This window comes from Acomys minous, assembly GCF_964271855.1.
Source record: "Acomys minous genome assembly, chromosome: 2".
NCBI classification, from domain to species: Eukaryota; Metazoa; Chordata; class Mammalia; order Rodentia; family Muridae; genus Acomys; species Acomys minous.
Genome location: NC_140484.1, coordinates 141,845,639 through 141,862,994, shown reverse-complemented (window position 1 = coordinate 141,862,994; position 17,356 = coordinate 141,845,639). Strand labels below are relative to the sequence as shown.

The 17,356-nt window shown below is 48.9% G+C and overlaps 1 long non-coding RNA gene across 1 annotated transcript in view; it reads right to left on the bottom strand.

Moving 5' to 3' along the window:
* LOC311592154 overlaps positions 1 to 17,248 on the bottom strand; it is a 26,338-nt gene extending 9,090 nt beyond the window's left edge. Inside the window, exons 1-2 of the long non-coding RNA XR_014777316.1 lie at positions 16,690 to 17,248; positions 4,514 to 4,659 (exon numbers count right to left, since the gene is read on the bottom strand). This is a non-coding gene — a long non-coding RNA (uncharacterized lncRNA). The remainder of the gene's footprint in view (positions 1 to 4,513; positions 4,660 to 16,689) is intronic.
* Positions 17,249 to 17,356: the final 108 nt, after the last annotated feature.

Below are 17,356 nucleotides of genomic sequence, written 5' to 3'. Positions count from 1 at the left end.
AGAGACTTAGCCTAGTATGTCTGGTATGTTTATGAAAAGGGAACACTGAGAGGTAGACAGATGCACACAGGAGAGATGGGACTGTGATGCCACTTGAAGACAGAGGGTTGGGACAATACCAAGGATTGGAGCAGCATCCAACATAGGCCAAGTTCAACCAACAAGCCATGTAGACGACGCAGTATGCCCGAAGTGGCTGGGTGGCACTAGGAAACAACTAACAATTCCATGCCCTCTGCCCAGTCCTTGTCACAGAGATGTAAAAGCGCCTGTGCCTGGATAGCTTTGTGAGTTGCTGAAGTCATACTGTGTTAATCTCAATGCTAATCCTGATAATCAACTTGGCAGGATCCAGAATCACCTAGGGGATCCACCCCTGGGGGTGTCTGTGAAGGAGCTTCTGTATCACTTAAACTGGGGTAGGAAGACTTACCCTCCATGTGGGCAGCACCATCCCTTAGGCTGTGGTCCTGTGTTGAATAGAAGGGAGACAGTGGGCAGAGTATCAACATTCACCTCTCTGTTTGCTGACTATGGACCTAATGTGACCGGCCATTTCACACCCTGTCTCCCTCCATGACTTCCCTGTCTTGAAGGAATGTGTCCCTAGAACCGGAGGCAAAACAAACCTTTCCTCCCTTAACTTCCTTTTTGTCAGATGTTTGTCTCAGCAGCAAGAGAGTTAGTAACTAATACACCCTGTAAGAGTTTTGGAGAGAACTGAAGCTTCCTCAAAGAGGGCGGATGGTGAGTGCCCCAGTAACCTTGCTGAGCCACCATTTCAGAGAACTACCAGGGTTCCCCCCCTCCCCACCCCCCCACCCCCCACCAACCTCACCCTTGGATAGCTGGTAAGTGAACTCCGTCTATTTCTCCTTAAAGTCAGGCTTGATGTGCGCATCTCCAAAGTTAATAGATTAGGGACTGTCATAGCCTGCTTCTCTGTTGCTGTGATAAAACAAAGTTCATTACCGAGGGAAGCCAAGGAGCTCGAAGCAGGAGCCTGGGGACAGCAACGGAAGCTGAGACCACAGAGAAACTGCCTGCAGGATTGTTTTCATGGATTGCTCAGCTTGTTTTCATTTTCAGCCCAGGACCACCAGCCCACCAGTAGCACCACCCACAGAGGGCTGGGTGCTCCCACAGCAGTTACTAATCAGGAAAAAAGCCCACAGACCACTCGGATGGAGGGAGGCGATTCCTCGATTGAGGTCCCTACTCCCAAATAACTCTAGTCTGTGTCAAGTTGACAGCCAGAGATTAGCCAGAACAAAAAATTAATCCCAATGCAATCCTGCTGGGGGTGGCATCTTTTGGAAGTGGTTAAGTTGCAAGGACTCTGATGTCATTGAAATCACTAACATAGACCGGATTCATTAACATCAGAGTAAGGTCCATCTGAAGGCTGAGTTTAACCCTCTCTACTTCTCTTTCTCCTCCCCAATGCCTTCTGCCATGCTATGAGGCAACAAAAAGGCAGCAAGGAGGCAGCAGCCGTCCTTGGGTGATGAACTTCTTGCCTTTTTTTTTTTTTTCTTTTGGTTTTTCAAGACAGGGTTTCTCTGTGGAGCCCTGACTGTCCTGGATTCACTATGTAGACTAGGCTGGCCTCGAACTCACAGAGATCCACCTGCCTCTGCTTCCCAAGAGCTGGGATTAAAGGCATGCACCACCACCGCCCAGAGGGTGGTGAATTTCTTAGCCTCCAGAATTATTCACCAAATAAATCTCATTGTTGTGACAATAGAGTGACAAAAACAACTTAAAGAAGAGTTACTTTGGCTCTTGGTTGGAAGGGACACCATCCACTATGGGTGAAAAGCATGTGAGGCAGCTGGTCCCATGTCTGCAGCCAGAGAGATGAATGTGTGTGCTCAGTTCTGTTTCTCCTTTCCCTCTTTTTATTCTGCCTGGAACCCTAGCCCGTGGAATGGTGCCACCCACATTCAGGATGGATTCTGGGAACTTCCCCAAGGAAACACTCAAAGATGGGTCTCCTATGGGATTCTAAATCCAATAAAGGGATGCAATCCCTCCATCTCCCAAGTGCTGGCTGGAACTGCAGGCATGTGGCTCTGGGGTATAATGCTTGTTTTGCATGTGTGAGGCCCTAGGTTTGACTTCAGCACTGGAGGGAAAAAAGGAGAAGGAGAAGAAAGACTGAGAGGGAAGTGGACCCACTTAGACAGAAAGATCCTGTAGTCTTGGCAACATGCAGTCTACTTTCCAAACTGGTCCCTACAGCAAAATGACTGAATGTCATTTGATTAGACCCCAGCTTCTTACATTGTGAATTGCAGCATGTGTGGGTCACCAAGATTTGACAATAGCATAAGGTTTCAGTATGCACTATGACCAAAAGTTGATTCAAAATCATACAGATAATAAACTCCATGTGTTTCTGGCAGATCACTACAGCTTTGGTCCTGGACCTGCAAACATTCACCCTTTGCAGTGTTCATGTTGTCACACCACAGCGTGTCAGCAAATACTGCTGGGTACACTTTGGCTCACATCTGAGACTACCATACATTATGGCCTGCAGTATTTTTTTTATTTTTTATTTTTTTTTTGGCCTGCAGTATTTTTATTGTACAGTTTTCCACTCGTATAGAAACAAAGACTTTTAATTTTTCCTACCATCGTGCCTCAGCATGTAAATGTCAAATCTGTATATCTTTGGAACTCAGATTGTATTAGGATATTTGATTTTTAAAGTTCATCTTGAGCTTGTTGTTTTTCCAGAGGACCCAAGTTCCATACCCAGCACCCACTTGACGACTCACAACCATCTGTAACTCCAGGGCGGCGCCGGTGCCTCTAGTCTTTGTGGGCATGACCCACATGCGTGCACACACAATACACATAATTTAAAATAATAACAATAAAACCCTTAAAATTTCAGGCTGAGCTTCTGGCTTGAGCTTCATTAAAATTAAGTAACTAATTAATTAAATTTGATCCATGAGTGTTAGTTTAAGATTAGGGCAAAATTTCCAGCAGTTTCTGAAATGGCCCTAACTATACTTCTGCCACTTGGCACTGTGTATTTATGTGAAGTAGTATTCTTAGCATTGATTACAAAAATCAAATCAAAATGTTGGTTAACTCTGAAAAGTATTGAAGATGCTTTGTGTTTGCAGCATCCAATATTCAGTATTAAAGTCCTTGTGGAGAAACAAGCTGGCCCACCTCATCAGTGTGCAAATTTTCTTTCTTCTTTTTATGGTTAAAATTATATACATATTAAAGAATTATTGGGTTTGGGTTTTTGTTTTGTTTTAGATTTTGAGATAGAGTCTCCCTTGTAGCCCAGGCTGGCCGCCAACTTGCTATGCAGCCAAGAATGAGCCTCAGCCTTTGATTCTTAAGCGTCTACCTCCCAAGTGCCGGATTGCAGGGGTGTGTGCCACTAGATAATTTATGTGGTTCTGGGTTCAACCCCAGAGCTTTGTGCATCCTGGCAAAGCATTCCTCCAACCAAACCTCCGGTTCGGATTGCTTTTAAAATAAATTTCATCATAGCTGGGCATGGTGGCGCACGCCTATAACCCCAGCATCGTGGGAGGGAGAGGCAAGCAGATGGATCTCTGTGAGTTCGAGGCCAGCCTGGTCTACAGAGCAAGTCCAGGACAACGAAGGCTACACAGAGAAACCCTGTCTCAAAAACAAACAAATAAACAAATTAATTAATTAATTAAGACTCATCCTGATTTGTTATCAGTAAATGTCTGACTTGCACCTCTATTTTATAGCACTATATACCTGGGGTCATGTAAAAATGTCTTAGGTGTAAGGATCTGAGAATGGAAAAGGTTCAGAGGGCCTGCATAGGTGACCATGTGATTGCCATTAGAGAACAAAGCCTGGTCCCTGGTACTAGTGTAGAGACCTCTGAAGGGGATGCTGGGTTGAATCCGATGCTCTTGGCACAGATGATGATGTATACAAGGATTGGGTAAAAAGGGAGTGCTGCTCAGAGCAGCCCATACCTCTGCCCTGACAGTAAGGAACCCCTAGAGGAGACAGGACACTCTCGTTTGCAACAACCTTGCATTTGCACCAAGCCCACAGCAGGACCCTTGGATAGAGTTCATTTAAAACAGCAGTCCTATGTAGCCACAGGTGTTAACCCCCCAATTTATAAATGAGGAGTTTGAGGTTTAGTGGTGGTAACAAAATCAGTTCAAAGAGCACACAGCCATTGGCAATTTGCAGCAGGGTTGGGTGAGATCCTGGAGCTGCCACATACCCAGACACCTCTTGAGAACCTCCTAACTTTTGGGCTGCGTGAGCCACGACAGTCAGATGCCCCCTTCTGACTCGGCGCTGACTGAAATAGACCAGATCACAGAGGTGCTATGGTCCTCACTGTCACCGTCACAGCTATAAATGTTACAGAGTGAAACCACTGACCTTGGCTGGGAATAAGTGTGACATCTCAGGAAGCTGGGAAGCCAAGGTACAGGGTGTGCGCACCAGGATGGCAGGGGACAAGGTACTCTGCACTCACCGGGCCTTTTGGTCTTCAAATTTCATAGGCTCCATGACATACACCTTCTGGAACAGCACCAGGGTCCACGGGACACCACGAACCTTCCATTATTTACACAACAGTGACTGCCATGAGCCTCCCGGGTTAGTCCTTGTGCAATCACCCTGGGAAAAGTGGGAAACTGAGGCCCTGGAAAGTTGGTGCCCAATCTGGGACTCACAACTTGGGGAGAATTGAGAAACCTGTACTTTGGGGTCCCCAAGTATGCCCATGAAGTGTCTGATCCTGGCCTGTTGGATACACGTGCCTCAGGTTACCCTCAAATGTGAAAACCTCTGCCCTTACATGTGGATCAATCAGCACAGTGGATGACTGAAGGAGAGATAAACCTGTTTTTGTTATGATCCCAAGTGTGGGATGGTGAACGGTCTTGTGAGAGAACAGGTGATGTTAATCCACTAGAAGACCAACCACCTCGTGAGGGAGCTTGATCGTTGCCAGCTGAAAAGATCTGTGAACAGACTCTGAGAGGAGATATATAAGTGAGCCAGAAACAAGAGGCAGGGCTTTTGGAGACTTGGGATAGTTTTGGCTGTTCATTGCTCCACTTCGAGACGCTCCTAGAGAGAACTACTCAAGGGAAGACTCCAGGGCTCCAGGCTCCTGCTGTGGTTCCGGGTTCTGGTTACTCCAGGTTCCAGCAGAAGAAATCCTGCTAATTACGCCAGGAGAATCATTCCTCGGAACTGATATCCTTACGGTTTTATTATTCTTTAATCCTCTTTTCCTATTGTTTTGGTTACTTACTCGAGTTATAAGGAACATATGCTTGGCTAATAAGTTGATAATAAAATACATTGGTTAAGAAAATTGAGCCTACAGATGACCATGGCCAGCGTCCTGGATCCTGGTGGTGAGCAGTGATAGAAAGTACTAGAATGGGTCTCCAAGAAACTGCTTGGCAATTCCACAATATGGTCTTCTCTCACCCTTAGGACAACAGGTGCAGGCTGCCATATATACCCAAATAACCAGCCTTTTAAAGTTTTTTTTTTATCATCATCACCATCATTTTGTCTTTGTGACAATCTGTGGTTGAAAGTCACTTTTACCTTCCAAGTGACTCCTGTCAATTACCTGAATCCCAACCACCCATGCAGGAATATTAAGGCTGTTGTTACTATTACTATTGTTACTAGCTTCTCTCTGTGTGTGACATGCATGCCATGGTGTTCTCTGAAGGTCAGAAGACAACTTGTGGAATCGGTTTCCTCCATCCCCCTTTATGTGGGTTCTGGGCACTGAATTCAGGTCCCCAGGTTTGCACAGCAGGCATGGCAAACAATACCTATGAACTAGTGGCTGGCTCTTTTTAAAAAGTTCAAATTAGCCTTGAACCTGCTATGTGGCTAAGGATGGTCTTAAATGCCTGACCCTCCTCCCTCTGCCTCCTAAGCTTTGGCCAGCAGGCATAGCTCTGATTTTTTTTTTTTTTTAATTTACTAGAGCAGTGCTCCAAGTCCTTCTTGCCTCCTAGCTCCTCATCACCAAGCTATGATTATTTTTAAGAGGATTGATTGGCAATGTCTTAGGCCAACCTGAGCTGTGTATTGAGTCCCGGGAAAAACTGGTATGCAAAAAGAAAGCCTGTCTCAAAAATAAATAAGTAAATGAGGAGGAGTTGTTTCTCCTCAGGTAATTAACTTACTCTTTTTTTCTAGCTAAAAAGTTGGAACGTGAAAAGTGACCCAAACATTTGCTACAGTGGGGGAAGAGCACTCTGTCAAAATCCATAAATTGACAAGACCCATTGAGGTCTCTAAGACGTCACTCATTTAGCAGGGGACAGTGACTCACCAGCACTCTTCTAAGGACAGTGACTAGGATGGCGATGACACACAAAGACAGCTCAAAGACATGGGACACTTGTCTTGAACAGCACATGGCACTGCTTCTAAATCCTTGGGGGATCCTGGTGACAAGAGGAGTAGGCTTGTACACAGAAAGGCCTCACAGTGGAAACAATGTAGGATGGTCACCTGGAGGTCATAGCAGCTGACCCCAAGGCAGAGCCAACAGCCAGGCCACCTAGACTTAGTATGGGCTGGCCCAGGTGGCTCTTTGCCCTGTCCCAGATGTGCACAAACCTGTTCACTCACTGAGTCAATGTATAAAGTTGGACATCAGAGCCCTGAGGATGCCAGTGAATTTAGGGTACCTGAGTAGGTACAGAGGTCAAATTGTCAATTTGTTGAGTGAAGGGGTGTTTGGATATTTCCAGAAGCAGGGAGCTCAGGATCTCCTCTATGTCTGGATGCAAAACAGCATGCTGGTACAGCTCCTGCTTTCAGGAAGCTTGTGTTCTGATGGAGATGATGAAGGGAGGGGACAGACAGACAGGCAGGTACGTGGCACACATGTGAATACACACATAGCACTTATATATATGTGAGCACACACATGAACACACATGCATGTGCACACACACACAGACAGGCATGCCCGCACACGTATAGATATGTGAGCACACACATGAACACATACATAGCACATACACACATAGACAAGCATGCACACATACTTATAGATATGTGAACATACACATGAACACACACATGCATATGCACACACACACACACACATACACATAAAACGTGAAATAAGTCATTAATGAGTTTCAGGAAACCTATGGAGTGAAGGGTGGGCCCTCTGTGGTCTTTGGATGGGGCCAGGGCTCCTCAACTCATTGACGTAGGAGCTCCCCATTCTTTTCCACCCACTCCCCAACCCACACGTGCTACACCTGCCAGGCTGGTTGCATAACTGCCTGGCCTGTGTTCAGAGCCCAGCTCAGCACAGTGCTTGTAAAGTCTCCCTCCCTCCATGAAATGCCAGTGATTTCACAGCCAGCGAGTCCTGTTCTCACAAAGTCCCCACACCAGCAGCCTTGCATCTAAAAGTGGCCTGGAGATCTAGCGATTGATGTCAGAGCCACTCTGCAGCCAAGAGCCAAGCAGCCTCCAGGTTTGCACACAGTATCAGCCTCTCTGCAGGGAAGGGCCTGGTTGCCTGTCTACTACCCCAGCTCTGCTAGCACGGGCACGGCCCCCACCTGTTGGAAGTCTCTGAGCAGGGTCCCATGGTAGTGACCCCATGCCAGGAGCCAAGGAACTGGAATACATTTGTTTCCCATCTCCTTTTCCATTTTAACATGTGGTCTGATGTGTACTTGCTTATGTATTATGCATTCCCGTTTGCATGTATTTGGGCACATGTGTGTGCACATGCACATGAAGACCTGGGGTTGATGTTAGGAATCAGCCTTGATCACTCTTCAACCTGATTCAAGAGGCAAAGACCATAGGTCAACCCAGAGCTGTCCACCATGGCTGGTCCAGCTGGCCAGCTTGCTCTGGGGATTCCGTATCCTTACATCCAAGGCTGGAATTATGAGCAGGTCGCCACACCCACGTGGCACTTATGTGAGTCCTGGAGATTTGAACCCCAGTCCTCAAGCTTGTATTTGCATCAACTTAAGCCACTGAGCCCTCTCTGTAGCCCCTGGACCACATCTGCGTTCAACACTGTTTAGGGGATGCCTTAGGGTTCCTGTGGCTGTGAAGAGACACCATGATCATGGCAACTCTTATAAAGGAAAGCATTCAACTGGAGCTGGCTCACAATTTCAATTAGTCCATTATCATCATGGTGACAGACACAGCCGTGTGCAGGCAGACATGGCACTGGGAGACGTAGCTGAGAGTTCTACATCTGGATCCTCAGACAACAGGAAGTGAATGCCACACTAGGCATGGCTTGAGCATCTGAGGCCTCAAAGCCCACCCCTTAGTGGTGTACTTCCTCCAACTAAGCCACACCCACTCCTGCCAGGCCACACCTCCTATTAGTGCTACTCCCTATGAGCGTATGGGGGACATTTGCTTTCAAACCACCGCAGGGGAGGAGATACAATTGAAAGCAACAGGGGATATTTCCATTTACAGTATCTCTTAACCTGCCTCCCACCTGTGATGGGAGAGGCAGCCTGCTCTCACCCATGGAGGTCCTCGCACAGTCGACTGGAGAATCTAAAAAGAAACTGCACCTGGCAGAGATTCTGCAGGTGAAGATTTACCACTTAACCCGTGAGAATAACTCAAAAGGATGGGCACAGCTGCTCTGGAGACTCAAGAGGGAAGAGCACTTGAGCCAGGACCTTAAGTCCAGCTTAGGCCACATAGTAAGTTCCCACCTCAAACACACATTTATACAGAGCAGAGGAGAGGCTGGAGGTCATCTCAGAAAGAGAGAGAGAGAGAGAGAGAGAGAGAGAGAGAGAGAGAGAGAGAGAGAGAGAGGAGGGGAGACCAAGGATTGTGGTAAGGTACAGAAGGGGAGAGTCTTGTAAATCGTATAACTGCTAAGGGATTCACATCTAGAAGAAAGGACTCTTACACCGGTGAAACAAACACCCATTTTTTTTTTAAACAAGTAAAAGATCTAAACAGATATTTCTACAAAGAAAAAACTCAAAGGACAAATGATGCTCAACGTTACTAGTCCCTGGAAAACTGTCACTTGAAATCACACAGAGAAGCTGACACCAACATTAATATGATGTCTATTGTCAAAGCTGGCCTGGTGCCGCAGGCCTGGTGTCCCAGCAACTGAGGAGACTGAGGCAGGAGGATTGCACATGAAGACATGCCCTGGCTACAGAGTAAATTCAAAGCCAACATAGGCAGCTCAGGGAGATTCTATGTCCAAAACATAAAAATCTGGGCTTATAGATTAGCCATAACACATTTGGCTAACATGCATGAGACTCTAGATTCACACACACACACATACCATGCCACAATCAATCAATTAGTCAATGCCAGGCTTGGTGGCACATGTCCATAATCCTAGCACTGAGGGGCTGAGGTGGGACAATCAGAAGTTCAAGGCCAGCCCAAGCTATACAGTGAGACCCTGTAGCTTGAATGATAGATAGATAGATAGATACATACATACATACATACACACATACACATACATACATACATACATAGAATATATAGAATATATATATGTGCAGACTTTTTTTAGACAAGGTTTGCCATTGAGCCTAGAGCCTGGAGTTGTCCAGACTATCAGTCCAGCAAGCCCCAAGGTGCTTCCTGTCTCTGCCTCCTCAGTCCTGGGATTACAGACATTCGCCATGTCTGTCTTCTACATGGGTGTGGGAGTCAACTGAAGTACTCATGCTGCCTCAGCAAGCGCCTTTCCAATTAAGCCATGTCTGCTGCTCCCGTCTGTGAATGCAGAGTCTGTCTACAGCATAACCAGATACATGTATGTATACGGCTGTTTCCCATCTGGACATCTTTGCAGCATCCTGCCCTGCGAGCTTTCGCTTACAGAAGGAGGTGGGGAGCTCCATAGGCCCTCTCCTGAGCTTTAATATGCACACCACACCTCTCAGTCATTTGTGTGCAATTCTGCCCTCATAGCATGTGGCCTAGGAGTCTAGGGAAACGCTGAAGTGTTCAGGCTGTAGAGGGCTGACTGCGGGGCTCTGTACCTGAGTGGCTATGGGGAAGTTGTCTCCCAGCAGGTGAAGAGTTTCCAGTGTGGCTGGAGCTACCTGCACTCCTGTCAGTAATGGCTCACCCGGGCTCTGTAAGTAAGCCCCAAGAACTCTTTGCTTCTCTAGGATGAGCATCACTGCTCTGGCCTTCAGTTTGCTGCTGGAGACTTAGGAGGAAAGAAAAGGATACAGTTTATATCTTCCTATGGAAAGAATTCTCACAACACCCAGGGTAGCTCAGGATTTTGCATTCTACCTGCCTCTGCCTGCCTAGTGCTGGCTTTATAGGCATCCACGTGTGTGTGTGTGTGTGTGTGTGTGTGTGTGTGTGTGTAAATACATATATTATTTACATTTGCTGATTATACTTCAAGAGAGCAGGAAAACCCAACCAGTGATTTGAAGCTACTTTTATTTCTGGAATGTACTTTGTTTCTGAAATATAAATATCATTTGTGATGACAAAAGATATGGTCAAGTTTTAAAAATAAACTGCATCTAACTTTCGGACATGAAGTTTTAGACTGGTTTCTAGGAACATATGTGCATGAGAGCAGAGGGCAGCCCAGTTTCATCCAAGGGACTAGAGAGAGGCAGGTGTGTAGTTTCTGGACCAGGAGTGGGCGGGGCCTGTGACGCCCACCTGATGACACTGGGTGACTTTCAGCTGTCATCAAGCACAAACTCACGACAAACACCCACCCCTGAGAAATCTAAGCATGGGTGGGTGTTTGTTTCTGACGCAGGGTCCCATCCTGTAGCCCGGACTGGCCTGGGATTTGCTTTGCAGCCCAGACTGAGAAGCAACTATGGGAGACAGAGGATATGGGATGGACAAGGTGGGCTGCCCAGGCCTGCTCTCAGGAAGATCAAACCTACCTCCCTCCCTCCCACCCTCCCTCCCTCTCTCTCTTCCTCCCCTTTACTCTGCTTCCCAGATTGACTGGGTACTCTGAGCATAGTCCACTTGTTTACAGTAAGCAACCACAAGGGCACAGGGCTAGGCCCAGCTTGGGGGGGTGGGGCAAAGGGGAGAACAGATGGACAAGATGAAAGGGTTCAAGTGTAGGCTGCCCCTTGAAGCATGCTGTCACTGCTGGAGAAGGTGGACATAGATGGTGGCTGCCTGGCTCAAACATACATATTGTGAGTCATGCGTTCTGTCTCCCCACCCCAGCAGTCCTCTGGGTGAGGCAAACAAACAGGATGCCAGTTTCAGAGGTTCAAGGATCAAGCCGTCAATGGTATCTGGTCCCTTCAGTCCCATGATTCTAATCTCCCTCCTGCAGGAGCAAAAGCCTTGCTTGCTCCTAGGGTCAGCCTCCACCTGACCTCTGACCCCCTCGTGCATATAGGACAGAGAGCGCACATGTGCCTCAGTTTGCACTGTGAAGTTGGGTCCAGGAGAGTGCTGCCGAGATTCCCCTGTACATTAAAATGTCTGCCTTGTGAATAGTTCTCCAAAGATGACAGTGTCCCGCCTGAGCTCCTGAACACGGCCCCAAGCACCCTGCTTCCAAGGTCCACGAACCCTATCTACCCCCAATACCATCTGACGGACCAGGAAACAGGCTAATTACCCCAGCCACGCCTGCTCCTGGCCTCACCAGTGGGCTATGTTCCTCCATATCTTCCTGCCCAGCGCAGGCCTTGCTCAGCTGTCTGCTCCAGGGCGGGGCCGAGACCTGTGTGGTGACGTGAATGGGGAGAGGCTAGGGAAGTCCACTGGAGTCGAGGTGGCTCCCTGGGCTCAGACCTGTCAATTAAAGGCAAGGGAGATGAAAGAGGGAGGCTTCGGTAAGCAGTCCCGGCAAGATGAAAGGCAAGCCTAAGTGGTGTTTCAGGGCCTCGGAACGGATCGGGAGGGGTCTACGTGTTATCCTAAGCAGTGAGAGTTCTTTATTACAGCAGTGAGAGTTTGTGATCATAGAGACCTGGGGGCCGCTGGGGCTGCCTGCCAGCTTTGCCCTTCTCTGCTGGCTGCCTTGGACCGAGCATAGTTCCCCATTTCCCCACCCAGGGACCTGGGGACAGGCTAATTACCGTAGACCTTCTTCACAGGCCCCGCCCACTCCTGGTCCAGAAACTACACACCTGCCTCTCTCTAGCCCCGGAACCTCACAACCTGCTTCTCTCTGTACTGCTACTTGCAGCCAGAGCCAGGAAGCTCTGAATAGTGTAGGCAGCAAGAGCAGAGGTGTGAGGCTGGGGGTGGCTGAGTGGGAGGGACAGAGGGACAGGCTGGACAGTCTGACCCTTGTTCCCAGATCCAACCCTTGTTCCCAGATCCAACCCTTGTGTTCAGCATGCCCCGCCTTCTATTTCTTAACGTTTGTCTCTCCTTAAAAGGATGGAGGCTCCGTGCCGAAGGTTTGTGTTAGTTGCTTTTGGTTGCTATAACTCCCCCCAAGTTAGTGGCTGAGAGCCATGAGACTTTGTATCCTTCTGCAAGGTCCAGTCTCATCACGCTGGCATGAAGGGATACCCCGCCTTGTTCCGTCTCCTTCCTTTTCTTGGTCGAGTGGCTTCTACATACCTAGGCTGAGGCATTTGTCTCCAAAGCCACAGTCACCTCACTCAGACCTCCGCTTCCCCTGGCATCAGGCTGTCCACCTGCATGCTCTGGCTCCCCAGCATTCTACTCTCCTTGTAAGGCTTTCATGGCGAGATGGACACACCCTGGCGAGCCCAGGCTTAGCCTCCCTTTATCTGTAACCAAAGTTCCTCAGCCACCTGACCCAGAACGCTCGCCCAATCCAGACAGCAGGACACAGGCACGGATGGTCTGAAGACTGTTATAGTTTAGTCACAAAAATGTCCCCTGTCGGCTCGAGTTTTCGAACACCTTTTCCCCAGCTGCCGGCACTGTTTTGGGAAGTTGCAGAACCGTTGGGACCAGAGGCATGGCTGGCAGAGGGAAAGCATAGCTGTGAGGGACAGCCTTCCCTGTTTCAGATCCCACTCATGGCTCCCTGCCCTAGCTGCCACGTGTGAAACAGCTGCCCCATGTCCCTGAAGATATGGAGGGAGCCACTCCTGTTGTCCTGCCCTGCTCTACCACCATGGACTGTGGCCTCTTCAAACTGCGAGCCTTTCTCTCTGAGGTTGCTCCCATCAGGCCGTTTGGCAATGCTCCCTGGGGCATCCCCAGTACTTAGGACACTGCAGACTCTCCACAGAGATACAGGAAATGAGGAAGTAAAAGGGTAGCATGATGAGACAGTTGAGCATAGTATTTAATATGGCAAACAGCTGTCATCATGCAGTGCCAGCACTCTTTGGATGATTTTGTGTGTATGAGCTCATCTGATCCACTACGGTGTCTTTGTCATTTTGTTTTGTTTTTAGATGGGGTCTGCCGTAGCCCAAGCTGGCCTTGAACTGACTATGTGACAGAAGACCACCTTGAACGCCTAACTCTACCACTCTAGTGCTAGTGTTACAAGCGTGGGCCATCACACCCATGGTGCATATGGTACTAAGGGTGAGGCCTAGGCTGTCTGGCATATTAGTCAGGTGCCCTGCCAATTGGGCCATATCTCTGGCCCTCTTACAGCTCTGTGAGGCACATTTGGTTATTATTTGTAGAGTACAAATGAGGAAATGAAGGCGTTACCCTGCTGAGAGATGGAGCCGCAGTGCAACCTCACGCCTTTTGAGCCTTTAGTATGCCCGGCTCCCAGCTGGGTACTGTGTACCATTGGAGGGGGTGATGAGACGGCTACGGTATAAACTCTGTATGCACAGAATAAGGTCCCTGGCTCGCCTGGGGGACTCTGAGAGAGTTAGTGACTCAGTAGTGGTTTCTTATGGCTCTCTAGGTCTCCTTAGTCAAGGAGACATTAACATAACATCCTGTATTGACCCCAGATGTCTATGCCCCGTCTATGACACAGGGCTCCTGCAGTGAACTTTGTTCCCTGGTATTCCCTCACCTCTTCCATAAGTGCCCAGGCTCCTGCCAGCCCATGACAGGCCGTGACCTCTTCCTGAAGCTAGACACGGCCACTCTGTCTCTTGAAGCTTCTCCCTTAAGAGACAGGAATGAATTCCAGACCTCCCCTAGGCCACAAGTCACATTAGCCATTTCCTGAGAACTGGACCCTGTCCTCCTTCAGCACCTCCTGCGGCAGCTCTTGGCCTCCAGCCTTTTTCACTAGCTTCTTCTCCAGGATCCACCCACTCCCCCATCACCTCTGCTCCTCATGACCATGTGCACACAGACTTTGAGAAGCCCACACTGTCGCCTGGCCCCTCGGCAGCGCCCCCTCTTGGGAAGGGGGGCGCGAGAATGTGCTCCCAGCAGGGAGAAGGCCCCACCTGCTCTCTCTCTCTCATCTTAACCTTTGCAGTCACAGCCAAGAGCAGAGACACTTGTGCCTGCCAGCACAGTGGGGCATCACATTTTCTGTCTCTGCCAGCACATTTTTCTAGGTCAATGTCAGATCAGGGAAATCTAATACCGCATGTCCCAACATTTTATTTGAAAACAGAGCAGTTGCTTTCCAAAATAAATAGTGTTTACAGGCCAGGTCTGGAGGCGAAGTGTCCACTAGAAATGAACAGGAACACCCTGGCTTGACGGCTGCCAGCCTGGTGTCAGGCCCAGTTCTCAAGCCTTGGAGGCGCTGGCTAGAGGGGAAACACACCAAGGAGAGGTCACCTTTTCTGTACAACCCCCACAATCCTCCTCTTACTCTCACAACCAACACATTTGGTCCCCAAGCTTTGCCTTTTCCAGTACCAGCCTCCCCCCCCCGCCCCCCGCCGCCTCAAAACCATCTGCCTTACTCAACTGCAGCATCATAGCCTAGTTTCTGATATTACTTCCTTCCTCTGGGGCTCTCCCCTCCCTTCCCAGGCTGCAGAGCATCACCCCAGACCTTCTCTCCCAATCTCCTGATCTTTCTCCATCCTTACACGGTTCCCTTGTCCCCATTATCCCTGTTGGTCCAAAACCCATCCAGACCCTCTCACGTAAGTTTCATAAGCATGGTGCCTCTCCTGTGGTCCCATACCTCAGGGCCATATGCAACCCTGGATGGGACCTAGGGATGGTCTTAGCTGGTCATGTCACGTCATGTCATGTACCACCTAGATGGCCATCTCCTTCTGGGCAAGAATCACACCTAGTGCTTCCTGAGAACCAGACGCGAGTCTCCACAGTAACAACCCAGGCTGAGGGTGTGTAGGCTACAGAACTGAGCTGGGGGCTCATCTGCTATTATGTAGTAATAACTGCAGCAGCTGGCATAGGTGAGAACACAGCTGGAGGAAGACTGTCTTGTCCAGCATTTCAGTAATATAAAGATTTATTTATTTATCATGTAAACAGTGTTCTGCCTGCAGGCCAGAAGAGGGCACCAGATCTCATCATAGATGGTATGAACCACCATGTGGGTGCTGGGAATTGAACTCAGGACCTTTGGAAGAACAGCCAGTGCTCTTAACCTCTGAGTCATCTCTCCAGCCCAAAGTAATTCTTTTTCTTTTCTTTTCTTTTTTTTTTTTTTTTTTGAGATGGGGTTCTTCTGTGTAGCTTCCGCTGTCCTGGACTCGCTTTGTAGACCAGGCTGGCCTCGAACTCACATTGATCTACTTGCCTCTGCCTCCCAAGTGAATGCTGGGATTAAAGGCATGCATAAAGCAACAGATTCAAGCATCTGGACTGGGTTTGGGTCTTCCTGATCCCACCACTCAGAGCCTTGCAGGAGCCACATCCATGGAGGGTAGTATGTAGTGGGTTAAGGACACTCCAACATACAAACGCAACCCTGTCAGTGGGAGACTAAGCGGGTTCATGATCCCTAGTAGACTTTCAATGGTTGTATGCCCTCATGCCTATGCCCAGTAGCAACCACTGGCCACATGGGTCTGAAATGTAGCAAGTGGAACTCAGAAACTGCATTTTTTTTACTTCAGGGATGTTGTTATTGAACAGGGTTTTGCTATATATCCCAGGCTGGGTTCAAACTCACAGTGATCCTCCTGCCTTGGTCTCCTAAGTGCTAGCATTATAGTGATGTGTCAACACATCTGGCAGGGACTGAATTTTAATCTTGTTTCCTCTTATGGCTGGCAATGGAGCTCAGGTGTGAGAATGCCTGGTTGGCATGTTCCCTGTGTTCTCTGCCCAGCGCTGCCTACACTGGAGGTGTTGGCACACACCTGTAATCGCGGCACCAGGGAGGTGGAGGCAGGACATGAGAATTTAGAGCCATTCCCTGATACCTTACAAGTTCAAGGACACCTGGACTGTGTGCTATCCTATTGCAAAGGATTTTTAAATTTTATGAGTTAATTTAAATAGTTATATGCACCTAGCGCCTGCTATCATATTGGCCCGACCTCCCAACCATATTTGTGTTAAGCTAGTATGGGAACGGCCACTGCAGAATAATGAGGTTACTTGTTGCCAGAGGCAGCTGTCCAAGCAGCCATCTCTCTGAGGCTTTGTAGTCGCATCAGTTTTCAATGACGGCCAGCTTTGCCACCTGCTCCAGGCCTAGAACACCTTCAGAGCCAGAGTAGGGGTGCAAAGAACTTTGTCAACTCTTGCATGACACCCCCTACACACACACACACACACACACACACACACACACACACACACACACCGTACCTGGTCGGAGGGGACCCAGAGTCCAGTCCTCACTGAGCACTGGACAGCAGTAACCGTCTTAGTTTTCACTACGGATACCAGGACCACTGTTATAGCAGGAGAGCCGAGCCACGGCCAAGGCCAAGTAGATGCGTCACGAAGGCAGGGCCTTCTCAGACCCCCCTCCTTCACATCCTGAGGAGCCACCCTCGGAGATGCCCGCAGGCAATTGTTGTGGGCATCGGTTTGGCGCCACCTGCTGGCCTTCTTGCAGAATACAAGCGGCTACAAACCCAGACTGGAGGCGTCGGCCTCAGCGGAGTCAGCGCCTCTCCTGCATAGAGCAGTGCTAGCAGTGAGGAAAGGGAGCACAGCACAGCTCTGTCACCATCTAGAATGGGGACATTCCAGAAACCAGGCTTTTGGGCTCCTGATCACTCCTGTTACGTAGACTCCCAGGCTATGCTTACATGGAGAAGCCAGGCATGTCCCTGAACCTGCAGGGGTTGGCGGGAGCAGGTGAAGGGAATGCTTCTCAAGTGGCCCTGAGAGTTAGCAGTTGCAACCATTGGGGCATGTGCCAAAGTGTCTTTCCTTGAGAATAAACCCTGGGTGTGAGCAGGGAGGAGTGATGCACTGGGGGTGGCCAGGAAGTGTAGACCACGTAGGGAAGTGTCAATCAGCTTTC